Raw genomic sequence first — 21,247 nt, forward strand, 5'->3', positions numbered from 1 at the left:
TCTGGTGGTCGTTACCTCTACCACTGATGAGCATAGTCGCCTGGGCTAAGATGGTGGCAATGCCGCAACTCCTGTACGTATTCACCATCATACTATTGCGGTTGCCTGCAAACTGTGTTTCTGCACTCGAAAAGCTGGATCACTGAGCTGGTATGAGCCCGAGGATGGCAACGTGTGGCTCTGAGCAAATTATGTCTCCGCCTGGAGGCTGGGGGACTAGGGGCACCGAACTATGGACTGTATTATTAGGCCTGCCAGTTGCAGTGGCTGATGACGTGAGCGGCCCAAGAGGCATCACTGGGGAGGGGGAAACACCTTTGGCCTCACAGAGTGGACAGGGATGCCCTTAAGGGTGTGATCAGGACAATGGCATGAGGGAATGCATCCCACTATTACTTCGAGTGGCCAGGTACTACTGGCAGCGGTATTGGTGCATACGACGGGGAGGAACAGCTTACTTGCTGGATCTCCCACAGTGGTGTCTGCCAGTCTTTGCTGCGGAGAGTTGCACAGCACGCTGCTCACAGTGGAGGTGCGCCTCGGTCACCACCCAGGGGCAGTTGTTCGCGAAGGGGGCCACTGTCCCATTTGAGGAGCTTCGTGTGGACTATAACATCCCAGTGGGGCAATTCCTAACCCATACGGCGCTAACCTGAGCCATAGGCCAGACATGGGTTGACCTGGGCAAGGTGAAGGAACCTCACTTGGTTTTAAAGGTCCTGTTGATGTGGAGCCCGAGATGCCACCATATAGCCAACATGTAAAATGCAATAAATAATTATGTAGGTCCAGAATTATTGAACTTTGTTGAACTTGAAAGATAAATGGAGCCAAGATCTGCTAATAGAGTTGACGGCTGCTGACTGGGACAAGATTCTGGAACACATTCCACAGCTCTTGCTGAACGCGAGGTTCAAACTCCTGCAATAGAATTATGTGCATCGCACCTATCTCAACCTGGCATGACTACACTAGTTGTTTGCGGAAACATCACAATGTTGTGCTGCGCCCCTTCTACACGGACGTGTGTGCACACCTAACACGCTGAATAGGTATTCTGCATGGTGTCTCTGCTGTGGTCCATGTATGATTATGAAAAAGCTGAAACCCTGTTTGCACTGTTTTACGATCAAAGATGTGGTTTTGTTGGGTACAAAAGGAGTAGGTTTATTTGGTTTAGATCAGGTTACAGTTAAACCCTGTAAAGCGCCACCAGGAGCAGCATCCTGCTGCCCAGCCCTCCTCAATCCAACTGTCCACTAATCCAGGCACAAGCAGTTTCAACGTTTCAACCATCCAACGACCTCACTCTTTGGCTGGATGCTGCTCCTGGTGGGGCTTTACATGATTTACATTTAACCTGATCTGAACCTAATAAACCTACTCCTTTTGTAACCTCCAAGACTACATCTTTGATTGTATCACTGGGATGAGCTGAAAAGAAACTACATGTGAGGAACTAGAAATTAAGATGAAACTAGAGATAGTAAGAAGAAACTAGAGGAACTGCAAAGGAAACTAAGTGTATTACAAAGAAAAAGAGTTTGATGCAGGTATGGAAGATTTGCGCCTGGTAGCCCCACCAGTGTCTATGTGCATAAGACAGCCTGCAGTCCAGGGCATATTAACTGGCCAGCGTAAGTGTGCCGCAGACTCAGAGGACTGTCTGTTTCATATGGATGAGAAACACTGGTGAGGAGTGAACCGGTGAGGCAAGGAGCATTTGACCTGCAGGAAGCATGCACCTAATTTAGCATTGGACCAACCCTGGTATAAAAGGCGTTTTGGAACTGTTCAACCTAATTTAAGCAATTAGCGCAGACAAGGTTGGAGTTTTCAGTTGGCAGCAACTGTCTCAGGGTACTGATGACTAATCTTGGCTTGGCCTTTTCTATATGCCGCTTAGACCGTGTGAACCGCTTTTTTTAATTTTTCTTTACTTTGCATTGGCCAAGTGACTTTGTGCAGCATTTGAATACTGGAGCTGGACCCGTGTGTCTTGAGCGTTCTTGAGGAGCGGGCGAACTGTGGCTCTCTGCGGGGAGTTCATGCCGCACTGCCTGTCGGTGTGCGAGGCCAAGTGCATGATGGGATTCTTTGCGCACACATCACTGAAAACAAGTGCGCGTCTGCTGGCCAGCGGTCTTGTGTGGAAAGACCTATGTAGCCACACTTGTCGTTTCTGGCATTTCATGGACATTCTACCGGGGGTGCCCACGTTGTTCTGGCACACCGATATATTTTGTGTCTTTAATGGGATTCTCAAAGGGGTGTGTGTGCTACATGTTTGTGAAATCCTCCTGCCACATGGTCACGTCAAAAGATAGAATGCGCCCAGAGGATTCTAGAGCGCTAACTGCGTTTGATCAGCAGTCTCGTTATTATGAAACCTGGGCATGCTGACTTCATCCACGTGGTGCAGGAGGTTCACAAACAGCTGTGGGGAAGCACCTGGAACGGCGCGGAATTGGTAATGGATGTGAAGCTTGTGCGACATGCCTTGAGAAGCCCAGAACGCCAAGTATTGGGTCAACAGCGCTTTCAAAGTAAAATACCTAGTAAACTACACAGTGCAATGCTGAGTATGGTGGCGGACTCACTATTGACATGGAGTTTGGATTCGGGTGAGGAGTCACTCACTGGAGAGGTGGTTTTAAAACTCCTTGCCAGTGAATAGTTTTTAATGCTATGTTTGTGTGTAGTGTGTTGAATCGTCAGTATAGTGCGGAATCTTAGGAATGTTTTTATGGGGCCGAATGGTATAGTCACATGTGCTGAGTGACATGTTAGGGTCTTTAGACTAGTTTCACCATTCCAAAGTGGTTAAGGGTGTAGGGGCACTGTGTAAGCCCAATATCCCACCCTTCCTAAGCGGTTAAGGGATTAGGGCAGTGGTTCCCAAGCTTTTCCGACCCACGGCTCCCTTGACCTATTGACCATAAGCCGCGGCTCCCTATTATGTTACTTTTTTAGTGGGTGGGGGAATGTATTCCCTGGCTTCGGGAGAACTTCCATTTTTCTTGGTGAATGAGCTGATGACGGTATTATAATCAAAAATGCAACTAAAAAAACTATATAACAGTTGTTTAATAAAATACTTTTATTGGTTTAGTCACAGTGCATTCAAAACAAAGTGCAGTCAATGTATTGTGATGAATGCCCAAACAGGTGGCTTGATAATAGACCTGGTACGACCCTGACTGTTCATGGGTAGCAAGCAATTAACCGAAACTCTTTGTTATTTATTCATATTAAATATTTGTCTTTAACTGGTAAAGTTCAAGCATGAGGATACTTAAATACAAAAGCTGTACTGTGAAGGAAAAAAACAACATACCTTTTTGGACTAGATAGTGCAAATATTGCTTCTAAACGATTTTTGCAGCCAAGAAGTTATTAAAAGAATTGGGGGGTGGGGAACGTTGCATCCTAAGACTTTTTTTGCTGCAAGGTGCACGTCTCAGGCAGTCATTCGTGGAGAGAGAAAAGGAGTGCAGAAAGATAAACAGAGGGTTTCCAAATGTTCCTGCCCGCTCAGTTCTGACGCAGAGGTGAAGGCGGCAGGGTTAGGGCACATCATCTACTGCTCTGTGCGCAGCTCCAACTGTTTTCCCCTTGTAGCAATAACACTTTGCAGCCTGTGGTGTGCCTTTTGGCAGTGAATGAAAAGTTATTTATTGGGTTGCTCTGATGTTTCTCTCAGTTATTTATCTCGCAGCTTTGGTATCAGAGCCGTACAGTAATGAAGAAGAGGTCAAAGGTCTTGACAGTGGTTCCCAAACTGTATTCGTGGCGCCCCTGGCTAGTTTTGATGGCGCACCAGGGTGCCGCGGCGTACAGATTGGGAACCACTGGATTAGGGGCATGTGTTTAGCCCAAAGTTGTATGGGTGTACATTTTCTCTGTCTTGGTTATTTTGCAGAAGGAGGAGAGTGGGTTGAGTCACATTTTTGTGAAGTGTGATTTTGACTATCCTTCCTAAGGGGTTTAGGATGTAGGGGCAATGTGTTAAGCCCGGTAGGTAGTTACCATCCTTCCTATAGGTTAGGATGATGGGGCCGTTTTTAGACTAATGTTAAGGGGTAAGTTGTTACATCCTATGCAGTAGAGGGTAGGTGAAACCCTGGTCCTGTTTAGGTGTATGGTGATGGGGATAAGTGGTTACACCCTAGTATAGTAGAGTGTGGACGAAGCCTTGGCCCTCATTCAGTGTTATGTTATGGAGGGTAACGAGCTGGTCCTGTTAGAGTGTTGTGAGGGAAACGGGTAGTTGGGTTCAGTTTCTAGGTTCTCTGCACTCTAGCATTGTGAATTTGTAGGACGTAATGATTGCCTGTGCATGTTTACCATCTTACATCCTACTGGAGCATTGAAGTTATTGCAGAAAGTGTTGTTTGACCTTTTCTGCTTGTTTTGGTGGGGTGGTGTTTATAGTTTTGTGGGAGGGTGTTTTGCTGTCGTTCGTCCAGCTGAATTTCCTCTTGTTTTCATAAGGGGGAGATGTGTTGTGGCCTCTTGCTATTTTATGCATTCTCCCCACAGTTCCCTGCTGCTCAGCCAGTGAGTGAGGTAATTGGATGGTTAGAATGTTGAGACTGTTTGTGCCTGGATGAGTGGACAGTTGGATTGAGAAGGGCTGAGTAGCAGGATGCTGCTTCTGGTGGGGCTGTACATGATTTACCTGCACCCTGATCAAAACCTAATACACCTACTCCTTGTGTAACCTACAAGACTACATCTTTGATTGTAACACACTGCTTTTGCATCATTTATTTGGGAAAAAAAGACAATAACGGTCTATTTACATAACAAAAAAACTGCTGCCCTCCAAAATGGAAGTTGGTACCACCTGACACTTCTAGTTGTGATAAGCAATTCTACTGATAAGCCTTGTGCTGTTGATGGGCTTAGTGTTGGTTACAGTTGTTGCCTTTCTCAGGAAAAAAATACTAGCTTTTGGCTTTTTGAAATAATGAAGGGGTCAGTAGTTGGTAGTGAATAGGAATTACTGTAAAATCCTCTGTATTTCTTTTCATGATGTCATTTCTGCTTCTGTTTATATTGAGGAGTAGTTTAGACAGCTTTAAATAAATTTGAAGTACAATAATTTTGTTTTGGATGTTTAAAATATGTAAACAAAGGGGTTGACAATACCTGATTTTGCTGATGTATTTCTTATATTGACACTAAATACCAGCTACGCCAGAAAAATACTGAAAAGGTAGCTCACATAGTGGTGGGGGTCACCCTGCATCCCTGTTGTCCAAACAATACTGGTCTGCACAGATATAATATACAGTTGGCCGCTTTACAGCAGGGGTGCACCACATATGATGTCAAAGAGCCAGCATGCCAATATCTAAACTCTGCTCACTTAACCCACATCCCTCGGTTTCGTGGAGTGGAGGAGCACAGTCGCCTTATGCTGCATCCGTGTGTCGGTGTATCAATTGCCTGGAGTGAACGGAGAGCTTCACTCATTGGTTAAAGTGTGCAGCATCTATTGGCAACGACGTTCCCAAACTTTTTTAACGTTCTCAAAACAGTTCCCACACTGTCTCTTAACGATTACCAGTTCCTGCACAGTTAATGATGACATTGAGATCTGTTGGGTTAAAAAAAAAAGACAAGGGAGTCTCCTGCATTGAGGATTAGTTTAACTTTGCATTTGTTTTGCATTTAATATGTGTGCATTATATTCTATATGCTGTTACTTTCTAGGTTAAAATCTGTTCTGTTCTATTCCCCAAGATTTCCAAAGTGCATGGCTACCCAGAAGGGCCTCCCAGCGCTAATCTAGCAACAGTCTACTGCCTTGCTTACAGGTTATTCAAAGTCTACAAATATATAGTTCACAATATTCAAGTATTTTGAGTTATGCTTCTGACCCACCCAAGCCCCTCTTCTTAAGGGCCCCACTCTGATCAGGATCACAGTTCCCATACTTTTTAAATACACTTTGAGCCCTGGATTCTCCCTTGCCTCAAACAGATACTGTACATGCTGCTAGAATCGTGTAGGCCTCTAGTCAATTTATGAAATCAAAACATAGATGTGATGGTGACTTCAAAATATAGCTTGTATGTAACATAGGGCCAGATGTACGAAATCGCCTGTTTGTGAATTCCTAATAGCGAATGTTAGTGATTCTCTATTAGGAAATCGCAAACTGCCATGTACAACTGTGTGTTTGACACTGTTAGCGAATCGTAGTAGGTCGTTAATGGACCGGCCTCATCAATATTCATGAGACATGTCGCAATTTGCAACCCATTGTGAATGGCTGCTATATTAGGGATGGTGGCCTGCTGGGGTCTGCTGACCGCCATGTTTGTGATTGCTTTTTAAATAAAGCAATATTTTTTTTGTAATGCGGAAACTGGGCTGCATTTCAAAAATAAAAATGAAAAGCTACCTTTTCATTTGTTAAGAGCAGGCAGTGGTCTGTAGGACCACTGTCTGCTCTTAAAAAATGTTTGATGGGGACCCATTCCCGTTTGCGAATGGGTTACCACCAACTGGAAGTTGGTGGTAACTGTGAATGTTTTGCGGCTGCATTCATAGTTACCAGTTATTCGGTATTTGGAAGGGATGACCTAAGCAGGCGGCTTCCTAATACCGAATCGCATAAGCAAAATGCAATTCAGTAACAATTTATGGAGTCACATTTTGCCTTCTGTACATGCCAACATGCATTTCACCAGTCGCACACTTGTAAAATGTTTTGTACATCTGGCCCTTAGGGCTTTGTATCACCTTCAGCAGTGCTTGTGCTCAGAATTACAAATACGAAGCATCTGCATTTAAGTTTAAAGAGAAACATGCCCTTTTAAAGCGCTGCTTGTTTTCACAAGATGTTTGAATAACTCAATGAAGATTTCAGCACTGCATAAAATCAGACTATGCAGACGACATACACAGGCAAGTGTTACAATGGTTGCTGAGTAGTTGTGGATGTTTGGGACCTCTTTATGAGTCTCTTTTGATTTTTATCGGTAGCTTGCTGTTAGGATTCCACCTGGCAACTACCTGGTCTGATGCATCCTTGAGGTGGAATTGGATCCCCGTGCCCAGATGAAATTGCTCCAAAGTCATATGCAATGAAACATGTCGTCCTTTCAGGTTAAAATGGTCTAAACATGATATGGTGGTTTCAAACGAGTACCGACACTAAAACTTTAAGACATGAGTAATGTGGTTCCGCAACTCAATTTTAGCCTTATATAAAGGAGGCTCAAAAGGCTCTCCTATAACGGGGATCTTTAGTTCTTAATTCTTGGTTTGATATTTTGATACACCTTTTTATTTAAACAACACCTAATTGGGAGTTTGGTTACATTTCCTTTTATATCAGGAAAGTGCTGATGAGGACACAGTGATCTAACTGGTGAGTATCTACCAGCAGCTCCCCTGGTGTAGCTTAGGTGAGGCGCTTTCTTGATTCACCTTGGTTTTAAATACTAAAGATGACACATATGGGGCTATAGATAGCAAACCCTGTCCCACCAAGAAAAGAAATGGTGCGACTTTACCTTACAAATTAAGCAAAATGTATGTGTAATCTGTAACCAGGCCTTTGTATATTGACAAGTGTCACTTGAGGCCAAAGCCTGCCAATCTTAGTGGATTCCGTTTCATACAATTGCCTCCACCCATCACATACTTTAGACTGCTTCCGAATAGCACCCCCAGCCTGTTAGCTAGGGTTCAGTGCTGTGCGCAAAGCAAGGCAGGCCTCACCAAGGCGAGAAACAAATAACTTGGCTGCAGTTCTTTGCTACTGGTTAAGTATACGCGTTTTAAGGCACGTAATGTGGAACTCTGAATCATGATAAAGCATCACTGTTAACCTGTTGTCCCTCCAGTAAGGGTTAGTGTAGGAAAGTTGAATGTGCTTCTTATGGTTAACCCCACTTTTTTGCTTCAAGTTGCACTGTTTTGACTAGTCTAACTGGGATCCTGCTAATCAGGACACTAGTCTATCTGCTTTCTCCTTTAAATTGTTATGCATGTACTTTGGTACACTCCAGATTGGATACTGGGGTACCCTTATCAGTCCCTAGTATATGGTACACATGTACCCAGGGCATAGGTACCCCAGAGGCCTCCCATGGGCTGAAACATGTAGTTCGAGGCATGTGGGCTGCTAAATTCATATCTTAGCATTAGATCGCCGCCTAGTGTTGGGTCCGGATGATCGCACATTGTTGTCCTGGAAGAGTCTTCGAAGTATCCTGAGATAGGTGGCTCCTCCCCTGGACTACAGTGCGCATGGGCATCGGCTCCATCCCCAGATTGTTTTTTCCCGCCATTGGGTTCGGATGTGGTCTCGACGTCCTTCTGTCGAAACCGAGAAAAACTAACTCTTAGCGGCCAAAAGGCCTCGCTTTTTTTGCGTCGGTATTGTCTGCGCACGGTCTCGAGTCTTCCGTCTCTTGGAGCCGGAATAAGCGGAGTTTTCTTTCGCTCTTCGGACTTTGAGGCCTTCTCATCGCGACACGACTGCAAAACTTTTCTGAACATGGAGCGGAGCCCGTTTAAGTACTGCCCGCTCTGTGGGTCCAAGTACCCACACATCGATCTACACCCCGTCTGTAACAAATGCCTTTCGCCTGACCACGACGACGGCAAGTGCAAAGCCTGTGCACAGTTCCGGTCTAAGAAGACTCTCAAGCTTCGGCGCGCGGTGCGCATGGAAGCTAGACAAGCGGCCCCGGATCCGGAAAACATCTTCGGCGACCAAGATGAAGAGGACCAGGGTCGTCATCTTCAAATCTCCCCACCCGAGACGGAGGTCGAGGCGGATCCGGTAGACGACGACGGAGTCGTGGGTCAAGGCCTTGAATACGTCGACGAGGTAGGAGACGACGAAGAGATTTATGGGGCCGCGGCGGATAGCTCAGGGGACGAGCTCTGCCCCGAAGGTTTCGAGGATACCGACCGGGTCACGGGATCGCCTGTAGGCCTTACCCAAGGCCCAATGCCGCAAGCCACAGCCCCGCCTTCTGGCCCGGCCACGGACTTACTTGCTGAGCAGACTGTATCGAAACCGAAACCGAAAGCATCGGGATCGACTACATCTAAGATGGCCGACCCGAAAACGAAACCGAAACTTAAGGACTCGAGTGTCCCTAAGATGGCTGCCGTGCCGGCGAAAACGACTGTACCTGCTACTCCATCGACTCCGTCGACCTCCGGTCCGCAGAAGTCGAAGAAGTCCGTCGATTCCGCTGCTGCACATTCAAAATCGACGCCAGAGGAGGGGTCCTCTAAGAAAGATGGTCGGCACGGGTCAACAGCGGCGCCGCCGTCCAAGCACGCCAAAGCCGGCTCCACGGAGGCTACGCAGGCGCACGGATCGAAGACTGGCACGTCTGCGCACCGGTCCCAGGACTCGGGGTCGGTGACAGCGGGATCCGCGTCGAAAGCCCACAAGGCCCACAAAGACGTCGGATCCGAGGGAAAGGTCAAAACATCCTCGTCGGCGCCAAAACCCACTGAGAGTGAGACGTCCCTCATCGCCGAATCACTACAGAGAATCAGGGAGAAGGCCTCTGCTCCGTCGGCTCCGATATCATCGCCGCAGGCGCAAAAGGACAATCCAGCAAAGCCTTCTGGCAAACTTCTCTTTATTTTGCCGCCAAAGGAGGCGCCGAAAGCCTTTTCCACCAAATCGGCACCGAAGAAGACGGTTTCTTCAACGGCTGGCCCACTTCCACGTCGGGTACTCGAATCAGAGGATGATTCAGAGCATTTCATCGACGCTGACACAGGCAAATTGACCCTCTATAAGAGAAAAATCACTTCAGAGTCAGTGGACTCATATGTCATCCCACTGAAAAAGAAAAGGGTGCCCCTTGACGCTTCAGGCCTCATGGAACCAATCCAGCCTCCTCCGAGACGGAGCCCTACTCCCTCACCAGAACACTCTGCGGGTGAGGGGTATGATGAGGACGAGCAATACAATTTCCCTATCAATGAACCAGATGCACAACCGGATTCATATGATGACACTGGTGACCAGGGCACCCAAAGTGTGGGGCAGGACCCGCAGCTTTTTAATGCACGTGCATCCCCAACTGAGGATTCAGCAGGTTTTCATGCGCTAATTGAGAGGGCAGCAGCCAATCATGATGTGGACATGCATGCTGACCCGATAGAGGAAGACTTCCTTTTCGACACATTTTCAGTCTCTGAAAGGACAGTAAAGACGCTGCCTATGCTAAAAGGAGTCCTCAAACATGCTGGGGATATATTTAAGGAGCCTACCAGAGCACGAGTGGTCAATCCACGCATTGAAAAGAAGTACAGACCTGCACCTGCAGACCCCACATACATTCGGGGACAGTTGCCACTGGACTCTCTTGTGGTCGCCAATGCCAGGAAACGTGCCAACTCCCAGACGACGGGTGAAGCTCCTCCCCCGGATAAGGAGTCCAAAGTGCTAGAGGCAGGGGGCAAAAGAGTAGCTGCACAGGCCGCAAACTTTTGGCGCATTGCCAATACACAAGCACTCTTAGCACGTTACGATAGGGCGCATTACGACACCCTAGAACAGGTTATACAACACCTGCCTCCAAAGTTCCAAGAAGGCACCAAACTGCTTATTGAGGAAGGGAAGCTAATCTCAAACGCAGCCATCAAGTGTGCACTTGACGCCGCAGACACAGCTGCTAGAGCTATCAACACTAGCGTTATGCTGAGACGACAGGCGTGGCTCCGCATCTCGGGGTTTAAACCAGATATTCAGACAACCATTCTTAATCAGCCAGTCAATCCTGATAGTCTGTTTGGTCCAGATGTTGACACCACCCTAGAAAAAATAAAAAAAGACACAAACTGCTAAGTCCATGGGGGCCCTACAGTCACAACAGTTTCGTGGCAGCAATTTTCGTCGCTCAGGTGTACGTGGAGTCACCAGAGGACAAATGGGTCAACAATCTCAGTTCTCAAAAGGTGGAGCACAATCCTCGTTCACAAAACAGAACAAGGGAGGTTACAGGAATAACAGCAACAGAGGTCGCGGCAGAGGAAACAACAGCTCCCGCTCCTCTACCCCAAGCAAACAGTGACTCTCTGTCGCTGCCCCCCGACCACTTAACACCTGTCGGGGGGAGACTGCAGCAATTCCTGCCCGTCTGGAGAAACATCACCACAGACAGGTGGGTGCGACAACTAGTCCAGTATGGTTATTGCCTAGAGTTGAAATCCACTCCACCCAACATCCCGCCAAGGCAAAGGCCTATGTCCGCAGAGCACTTGCTCTTATTGCAGCAGGAAGTAGTGGTGATGCTGCAAAAAGGCGCAATCGAGCTCGTGCCGGTGGGAGAGGAAGGCACAGGGGTGTATTCCCTGTACTTCCTTATTCCAAAGAAGGACGGATCTCTCAGACCCATTCTGGATCTACGTCCCCTCAACCTGTACATACTATCAGAACACTTCCATATGCTTACACTGCAACAAATTCTTCCCTTGTTAAACCAAGGGGACTTCTTAGCAACCTTAGATCTCAAGGATGCTTATTTCCACATTCCACTACACCCGTCCCACAGGAAATACCTCAGATTCACTATCCAAGGCAAGCATTATCAGTTCAAGGTCCTACCCTTCGGAGTGACCACAGCCCCAAGAGTGTTTACCAAGTGTCTGGCGACAGTAGCAGCGCACCTCAGGAGGCAGAACATTCATGTCTACCCCTACCTAGACGACTGGCTCGTTCAGGCCAAGTCGGAACAACAGTGTGCCGCAGACATGTCAACTACCATTCACCTCCTTCACGATCTGGGCTTCTCGTTGAACTACCCAAAGTCGCATCTTCAGCCGGCACATGTCCGGCAGTTTCTAGGTGCGACGATCAATACCCTGACGGCCATGGCTCAGCCAAACCAAGTCAGGATAGACAGCATGCAGTCTCTAATCCAAAGGTTCAGACCACAACACTCACTCCCAGCGAGAGTGTTCATGCAGTTGATTGGCATGATGGCCTCCTGCATCTTCATAGTCCCTCACGCACGGTTGCATATGCGTCCGCTCCAGGAATGCTTAGCAAATCAGTGGACACAGGCTCAGGGACAATTGACAGACCTAGTGTTGGTTACCAGTCGGGCATACGACTCTCTGCATTGGTGGACTCCACACAACCTTTGCAAGGGCCGACTGTTCCAGGAGCCAGTGCCACAAATTATCCTGACAACGGACGCATCTCTCCAGGGATGGGGAGCTCATCTGCTCACTTACACAGTGCAGGGACTATGGACGACGCAGCAACAGAAGATGCACATCAACTATCTGGAACTGATGGCAATCTTCATGGCGCTCAAGTCCTTCATTGTACATCTGTGCAACAAGGTAGTGTTAGTCCGGACGGACAACATGACCGCGATGTACTACATTCAAAAACAGGGGGGCACCCACTCGCCACAGCTGTCTCATCTGGCTCAGGGCATGTGGAAGTGGGCCATTCAGAGGAACATTTTCCTCATGGCGGAACACCTCCCGGGCAAGGACAATCAGATGGCGGATCTGCTCAGCAGATACAGCCATCAAATGCACGAGTGGGAGTTACACCCATCTGTACTCCACCCGTACTTCCAGCAGTGGGGTCATCCAGAGATAGACCTGTTTGCCACAAAAGAAAACGCAAAATGCCAACACTTTGCCGCCAGGTTCCCTCACCCACAGTCGCAGGGCAATGCGATATGGATGAACTGGTCAGGCAAATTTGCGTACGCTTTTCCACCAGCCCCTCTGATACCGCTGGTCGCGAGAAAGCTAAGGCAGCACGCGATGACTCTCATCCTAGTTGCTCCAACGTGGGCGCGCCAAGCATGGTACACCACGTTCCTCGAACTCTCAGTGGTGCCGCATCAAAGACTACGCCTCACGCCCAGTCTTTTGACGCAGAACCATGGAGAAATTCAGCATCCAGATCCGCAACAGCTCAACCTGGCAATCTGGCTCCTGAAGTCCTAGAGTTTGGCTACCTTAACCTACCTCCGGAATGCATGGACATCATCAAGGAGGCTAGGAAGCCAACTACCAGAGCATGCTATGCTGCGAAATGGAAGCGTTTTGTCATTTACTGTACAGCCAATGACATCAACCCGCTTGATGCATCTATCCCTAACATCATTTGCTATCTGTTGCATCTTTACAAGTGCAATCTAGCGTACACTTCCATTCGGATACATCTATCCGCCATAGCGGCTTATCTTCAGAACAGGCAGCATCTCTCTGTCTTCCGAGTGCCTGCCATTAAGGCTTTCCTTGAAGGTCTGAAGCGAGTCATTCCCCCAAGAACACCACCAGCTCCGGTGTGGAACCTCAATGTGGTCCTCACCAGACTAATGGGACCACCTTTTGAGCCACTGCACTCGTGTGAACTCCAGTTCCTAACGTGGAAAGTAGCTTTCCTAATCGCTATCACGTCGCTACGGCGTGTTAGTGAGCTGCAAGCGCTCACAATCCAAGAGCCATTCATTCAGATTCATCCAAATAGAGAAGTGCTACGTACTAACCCCAAATTCCTTCCGAAGGTGGTGTCACAGTTTCATCTCAACCAAACTATTGACTTACCGGCATTCTTCCAAAACCCACAAACGGTGGCGGAAAGAATGCTCCATACGTTAGACGTACGGAGGGCGTTGATGTACTACATGGACAGGACACAACCCTTTAGAAAGACAAAACAACTTTTTGTTGCCTTCGCACCACAACACAAAGGCAACCCTATTTCCAAAGCAGGAATAGCCAGGTGGATTGTTAAGTGCATCCAAATATGTTATCAAAAGGCCAAGCACACTTTAACGATACCCCCAAGGGCGCACTCCACACGCAAACTGGGGGCATCCATGGCTTTCCTAGGGAACATTCCTTTAGAGGATATTTGCAGAGCAGCCACGTGGGTTACACCACATACCTTTACAAAACACTACTGTGTTGACGTACATTCCAAGCAGCAAGCTGCTGTAGGACAGGCTGTTCTCAAGACACTCTTTCAGGTTTCTGCAGCTGGCACGGGCAACCGCCGCTAATGGAGGGACTGCTATGTATTCTATGCTAAGATATGAATTTAGCAGCCCACATGCCTCGAACTGAATATGCTACTTACCAGTATGCATCTGTTCTTGGCATGTAGGGCTGCTAACATTCATATCGCCCACCCTCCTCCCCGGTGCCTGTCGCAGCTGCAGATATACTATTGTATTCACTTATTAGCATGGACATCCTTTACACTTTTCACTCCATCTTCTGCCACAATGGCGAAAAACAATCTGGGGATGGAGCCGATGCCCATGCGCACTGTAGTCCAGGGGAGGAGCCACCTATCTCAGGATACTTCGAAGACTCTTCCAGGACAACAATGTGCGATCATCCGGACCCAACACTAGGCGGCGATCTAATGCTAAGATATGAATGTTAGCAGCCCTACATGCCAAGAACAGATGCATACTGGTAAGTAGCATATTCATTAAGCCACCCATAAGATGCCATGCAAAATGGAACTACAGGTGTGCTACTGCAATCTGTGTAAGCTGGTGCTTGCACCACTTACTTTAGATATAGGTTCACTATATCTATAGGTCACTATACTTAAAACGTATAAGTCACCCCTATAACAGGCCTTAACAACCCTGAAGGCATGGTGCTGAGTTTTACATGAGGGGTCCCCTGAATGAGTAGAGCCCCTCTGCAGCCTTTGGAGACCATTCTCCCGGGTTATCTGTGACTAAGCCGGACATATAGGTAGAGGTGCATTATAACCTAGAGGTAAATGCTATCTCGAAAACAGCTGCATAGGAACATATTGTGTTTGGTATCAAACACCTTGGAATCATACCTCCACACCGGTAACCGGTGTGGGAGCGAACTTTGTGGGATCACTGGTCTATCCGGTGCCAGCCTTCTCGAGCCTGTCAGCACAAAATGGATGCTGCCAACCAGAGACTCATTTCTGCCCTCCTGCTGCTGAGTCAAGCTCAAGCAGAGGAAGGCAGCACTATAGGCATCCAGTCACAGGGAGTGTGACCACGTCCCAGACAGGATTTAGTGTATTGGGGATGGGTGGGTGCACTCTGAGAGTGCCTGAAAGTCTGCACTTGGGGCACATTTGGTGTCCCTGTGCATAGTCCAGCTCAAACCAGTACTGGGAGCCGCTGACTCCTGCTCTGGTGCAAAACTGGACAAAGGACATGGGTGTAACCACCCCTCTGTCCTGACCCTCCTCTAGGAGGGTCACCTGAATCTGTACAACCCTCTCCTGTGGGTACAAAAGGGCTTACCTGGCTGTAAGACTTTAGATTTGACCTGGACAAGATTCTACAAGAAGAAACCACTGACTTTCTGGACACTCTGGACTTCACTGGACTTCGACTGGGCCCAACTTCGTCTCCCTCTCCATCCAAAGCTTTGTCTGTGCCCTTGCTCCATACAGGCTCTGTGCAGGACCTGTGGTGCACTGAGTACAACTGAAGAATCTCCCTTGGGGTGAAGGAGTCACTCCCCTGTATTCGCCGGCACCTCAACGCAACTGACCGGTCTGCTGCTCCTGAGCTCCTGCGGACTCCGAAGATTTCAGCAACACAGGAGGTGGGTTACAAAGGTCCCTGACGTTGATCTGCCCTCTCAGCGAGTTTGAGGCCAGTATCCCTTGTGGGGATTGCTTAACCCAAACCCCTGTGCACCTTGTCCGTTTGCAGTTGCATATGCTTGTTGGTGATTACCAAGCTTGTGCATTGGACTCAGTGTAGTCCTGACTCTGAGCAGTATTTGCACCAAAGAACTCCGGCTCCTCGCACTGAGTGCTCCGTGGGCTAGTACTTTGCCTTCTTGCTTGAGGTTCCCTCGCGACTCCTCGTCATTTGGCCTATGGGTCCTCCTGAGGGTCATCTTGATTTCTGTTGGGCTTTCCTGGTTGCTCCAGACGTGCCCTGACTCCCCATTGCTTGGTGAGTCCCCTGTACCTTGCAGGTCCACACCGTAAACTGCTTAACCGTCCTGCGTGGGTTGCTTTTGCCATGGCTTGTTGGTGCTCCAGCCGGACACCGACCCCTCAGGACTCAACATCCTTCGTGGGACAGCTCGCATCTGGCTTCTGGTCATCGTCGACGTCTCCGGGTCCACGTGGCTGCAAAGTCAAGTATCCCTTCTCTGCACCTGAAGCACCCGACATCGGTGGACCTTTGTCTCCCAAGCCCCTGGTCACTCTGAAGTGACCCAGACTCAGTCCCCTCTCCTTTCAGGTCTCTTCCTTCCAGAATCCAGGCTTGGATTCCACCGGGCCCTTTTCACCTTCACGGCAGCAGTAGTTCTTCGCAGCCCTCCATTGAGAACCTCCAGACCTATGTACCCGGCTCCTCTGGGATAGGTAACTCTGGTGCTACGGTATCCATGGGTGGGGTAGCTGTCCAACCTCAAGTTCCAAAGGGTTTCCTCAAAGTCCTCTTAGAAGGGTCCTTAAACTGTGAAATTGCAACCACAACTTCCCCATAGAATAGTACGGAGCACGCGGTTGTGTTAGCACTCTGCACTCGTCCTCCGTGGGTTTCCTAACTACTCATTTTGGGTGGTTCCTTGGGGTCCCAACGAGTCTACGTGCCCAGACCTTGTCTTAACCCAAGTTGTGCTTGTTATACCACTATTTTGGTATATGGTTTGGTCTCCCACTGTGTATTGTGCTACTTACAACTGTTCTATTGATCTCGTATTGTGTGCTTTGTGTTCTGTCCTCATGTAGAGGATACTAGAGAGTGTTATATTAATAAATACATATTTTTATATAACTACTGTCTAGTTCTCCTTTCATGTAGTCAATATAGGAGGTGATATTTTGGTACAACAAGCTGCTTTACATTCCTTCAACATTAAGCCTGAAGGCTGCTCTCCACACCTACCTCTAGGATAGCTTTCTAAAGGTTATCTTTGACCTCATACATCATAAGGGTTGTTTCGACTAGTGCAAGGTGCCCACTTTAATTAGAGGTGGGACCAAAGAAGGCTTGGATCTGTTTTATACCTGGCCTAGACCACTCTAATTTTTTAAACAACAAAAATGGCCAGATAAATTCATTCAATGTATTATCACCACACCTAGCCAATAATCCTAAGCGAGCAAACTTTTCAGTTAGTAATTTTTTACTTATTTGATATTTTACAAAAACATTTCAGTATACCCAGAAGCAAAGAATACTCTTTTACCGACATTAACATTTGACACCATTAATACAAAAACACATTACAAACAATATAAATGAAATACATTCATAAAAACACCATATACAAACAGAGGGAAAGAAAAGATGCCTCTAATTATTTCATTCATAGTCCAGTCCTAATAACATATAAACGAACAAGCAGCTGTTCATTCTATTCTATAGGCCTGCTTGTTTGACTGCGCTGGAAACTCTTTGTTTTTAGGGTCTAATTACAGGGGGATTCTATCCTAACCTACAATCCTGTAGCACCCCTTATAAATCCTGTTCCAGCACAGGGTTAACGCGTTTCGAACCCGGAATTTGTTTGGGGGTTCTACTCAGGACATGGACTGGAAATGGCCTTCACTGTAATTCTTTAATACTTCCCAGAACGGCTGTATATGATTCATGGGGAAACAGTGTCGCTCTCAGGTTGATTCTCGTGTCTGATAGCGCAATGAGCTGTGGTGGCTTGTTGGCAACACAGTCCTCTAAGCTTCTTAGTGGGGTCAATTGCGGGCGTGTACACTTGAGTGTTTACTACCATGCGGTGAACATATTTGGCATTTTCATTCGTCACGTAATGCTCTTTAATTTGTGGGACAGCAATCCATTTGTTGGCCTTCAGACTCTGTTCTTCCTTTACCAGCATCGGCGCGCGTCACTTTAATTAGAGGACAGCATATACCAGACCAACTTCTCACAGTGAGGTTGGGCGTTTGAGAGGGTTATCCCATTGAAGTGTTTGGAGAATGAGCAGTTTTGGAGGGTGAGAAAGGCTTGAAAGCAAGGCATTGCAATAAAGTTTTACTAAGCACAGGCGCACTTTAATAATTTTCCTGTTAGCAGATTGTTATTTGCAATTGTAATATTTTAATGGTTTTAATTACCAAAAACAATAAATAAATAAATAGAATTGGTGGTCTACGGAGGCATGTTTCTATAGGTGGGTGAAAAGAGAGTGACACCATTCAAATGAGGGCGGATTGACAGGTATGTTAAAGGGTAGACAGAAAGTTTCTTGTTAATTCAACGGTATTTGTTTTTAGCAGTAGTCAAAGTACATTAAAACATTAGTATAGGAACTGTGATACTGTGCTCAAAGGTAACAGGGTAAGTGAGTGCGGGGGCAGGGTCAAATGCGTGGCTAAAACAAAATACTCTGTGCATTTTTTTGGTCTTTCACCTTCAGGTAACTACAGAAAAAAAAATATGGCTGAGCCTAAATGAAAAATAAATACAAGTTAAGATAACCAGTGGGAAATGCACGGTGGTACATTATGAAACTTCTATTAACATAATATGTGTATTTGTAAAGCGCACATTCACCCAAGAGTATCTTGGCACTGAATAACATATGTTTATTAACACCCAACAGTACTCATTTTATCAGCCTTAGAAGGATTAAAGACTCACTGGGATTTGAACCAGTGACCATGAGGTTGAACACAGGCCTCAACAGTGGATGCATTAGTCCATTAAGCCACCCGACCCAACATTAGTTCATTTACTGCAGAGCTCTGTGTCTGTAACCAGAGTGCCACGGAATTGAATCCAATTTGGTGCAGTGGAGAACAGTGACTTGTGTGTGTTTAATGCTCCCAGTCTTTGACAGAAAGCCCTGCGAATATGTAAGTCATTATTTTCAACTTGCATTACACACACTATAAGATAGGATGATACAAAATGGGCAAAAAGGTTTAAGATACAAAAGTGCTTCCAAAATATACATTTTAGTAATGCCCAAACAGTACATACAGCAGTTTTTTTTATTACAGTATTTCAAAGCACACACTTCACAGCTCAGTTTGCAGTACCACTCAAAAGAATACATCTGTGTCCTCAGGAAGCTTCAAGTGATTCCATCAATTAAAGACAATACCGGCTTCCAAACACCTTTTTACGTTTGCAGATTGACCAGTTGTGCACATTTACATTTCTTTCTGGTAGAAGGCACCCTGGCAAGAAGGCTTGTGTAGATGTCTCCCCCCCCCTCGGTTTCACAGCACATGAGACTAATTCCTCGCCTTACATTTCAGCTGGAGCATTTCAGCTCTGGAATTACCGTCTCGTGATGGTTGTCTTTGGACAAAAAGTCCGAGAACTGGGCACATCATGCCCCTCAGATCCTGTGCACTCTGACCACTTGTTTTCAGAATTTTAAGCTGTGAAGCTGTTCCCAGGTTTGGATTGAGATCAAAAATTGGCCCGAGATCAAAAATTGAACCGGGCACACCAAAAAAGTGTCCCACATTTACGTATTGCCTTTCCGCAAAACACTGCTTCAAAAGAAGTTTAATAAAAAGAAAGGGGGTGGGGGCATTTTTTTAACTTCACTTAGATTTAAAAAAAAAAAAACACAGATTAGTTCACACTGCTGAGCCACACATGAATGCACCCCCTCAATCAGCATACATGTATAGGCCGGCCCAGCAAGAGAAAGGGATTAATACCTCCGCCCATCTGTCTCTAGAAAGGCTACTCAATCACCCACTGGGCCTCTGGTGGCATCCTAACAGCACAGACAGCCCCCAGGCTGCCCAAAAAAGCAGCCCACTGCTCGAACTGGGCTACCGGCCCGCGTTACCAATCTGACCCTGGCTGTGCCCCTGAAAGCGACAAGAAAGGCGGTATCTGGACTCTGGAGCCGCGCAGATCTCCGGTGGCTGTGGGCGCGAGCCCCTTTGTAATGTCAGCGCGTGCAGCTGCTGGGAGTTGATTGTCCGCCCTTCACCCCTTTCAGCCACAGTCTCCTCCTTATCGGGGCTCGACATTTGTTCGGTTGTAAACGGAGTGAAAGTTTTGAATGGATACGGGCCACCGAGTGACTCAAACAACCTTGTAAAATGCATTATTTGAGGAGTTTCTTCTGCTATCGCCACCCCGTGTTTGAACGGTATTGCAACAACACATTAAGTGAGGAAAGAGGTGATAGTCGGAGGCGGGTGTGGTGTGATTTTCACCGGAAGTGCTGCACACTCATTCCTAGCCAGAAATATGGCCACAAACAGTGTAGCACAGCGGTTCTGAAACTTGTGGATTCTGGTGACCCCTCCACTGGTTCCCTACTGGAATATAGGTACCGCCACCAAGAAGCTGTAGACACCCGGCCCAAGCATTTTCTATGGTTTAAGCTTCAAAACAATATACCAAAATACAAAAAAACGAATATATGCTACACATTTTCTCAAATCTGAATTTTTTTGCTTAATTCGCAGTCAACTATAGAGAACGTTTTTACATTTTCGAAGTTTCTTCATTATTTGTACATACTTTATTCATGTTAGTATATTAATGTAATATTACCACAGGTTAAGAACCGCTGGTGAAGCATTTATGCTGTAAGTGCTGTAGTTAGATTTAACACAGGGCCTATGTACAGTTTTCTCAAAACCCAAGTCTGTGCTCTTGATACATAGCCTGTGATGCTTTGCATACCGATTGGGAAAAGTCGAAGCAAAGTCTCAGCCTTGTAAAGATTCTCCAATAAGGGATAATAGTTGATAGGACCACACTTCCAAGTCGACTGTATGTTTCTGTTTTCACAGTAGTGATTTGTGTTTTGGTTATTGAGAATGTTAAAGGGGTTTAAGGCACATGCCATGAAACCCTTCTGGAGCCACAAACTAACTGCAGACCCCATCCTAAAATAAACATAGTGCCCACCCAGATTTGGTGAGCCACATAGTACCTTCCAAGGAAATGCAATTCCTTGTGTCAGATGACAGGTAATAGTCAACTCTAATCCTATACCTACAGGTTACTTCACTAGGGCTAACAACGGGTTCTGATGCCTAAACACCAAAATAGTCACTTGCTTGGCTCAAGATTGTTCAGAGGCCAGTATCCAAGAATCCACTAGTCTTAATCAAGAAATTGTAGTGCATTGTGTGCCCATGGGTCTGACAGCAAAAATACTGGCCAGTGTCAACAGCAAGGGAAAACCAAAGGCAATGTATCGTCTGTGGTATGGACCAAGGATTTAAATCAATAGATGCCTGCAACTGCTAATCCTAGAAAGATATGGTCAGCGGTTCTGGCCACATGGACCTCCT

At 46.8% G+C, this 21,247-nt stretch overlaps 1 protein-coding gene across 1 annotated transcript in view; it reads left to right on the forward strand.

Annotated features, from left to right (window-relative positions):
- The window catches only part of ABCG2 (ATP binding cassette subfamily G member 2 (JR blood group)), a 662,915-nt gene that overhangs the window by 138,897 nt on the left and 502,771 nt on the right, over positions 1-21,247 (forward strand). The gene's annotated exons all lie outside the window — the stretch shown is intronic.

Source organism: Lissotriton helveticus, chromosome 2_1 (genome assembly GCF_964261635.1).
Source record: "Lissotriton helveticus chromosome 2_1, aLisHel1.1, whole genome shotgun sequence".
Lineage (NCBI taxonomy): Eukaryota > Metazoa > Chordata > Amphibia > Caudata > Salamandridae > Lissotriton > Lissotriton helveticus.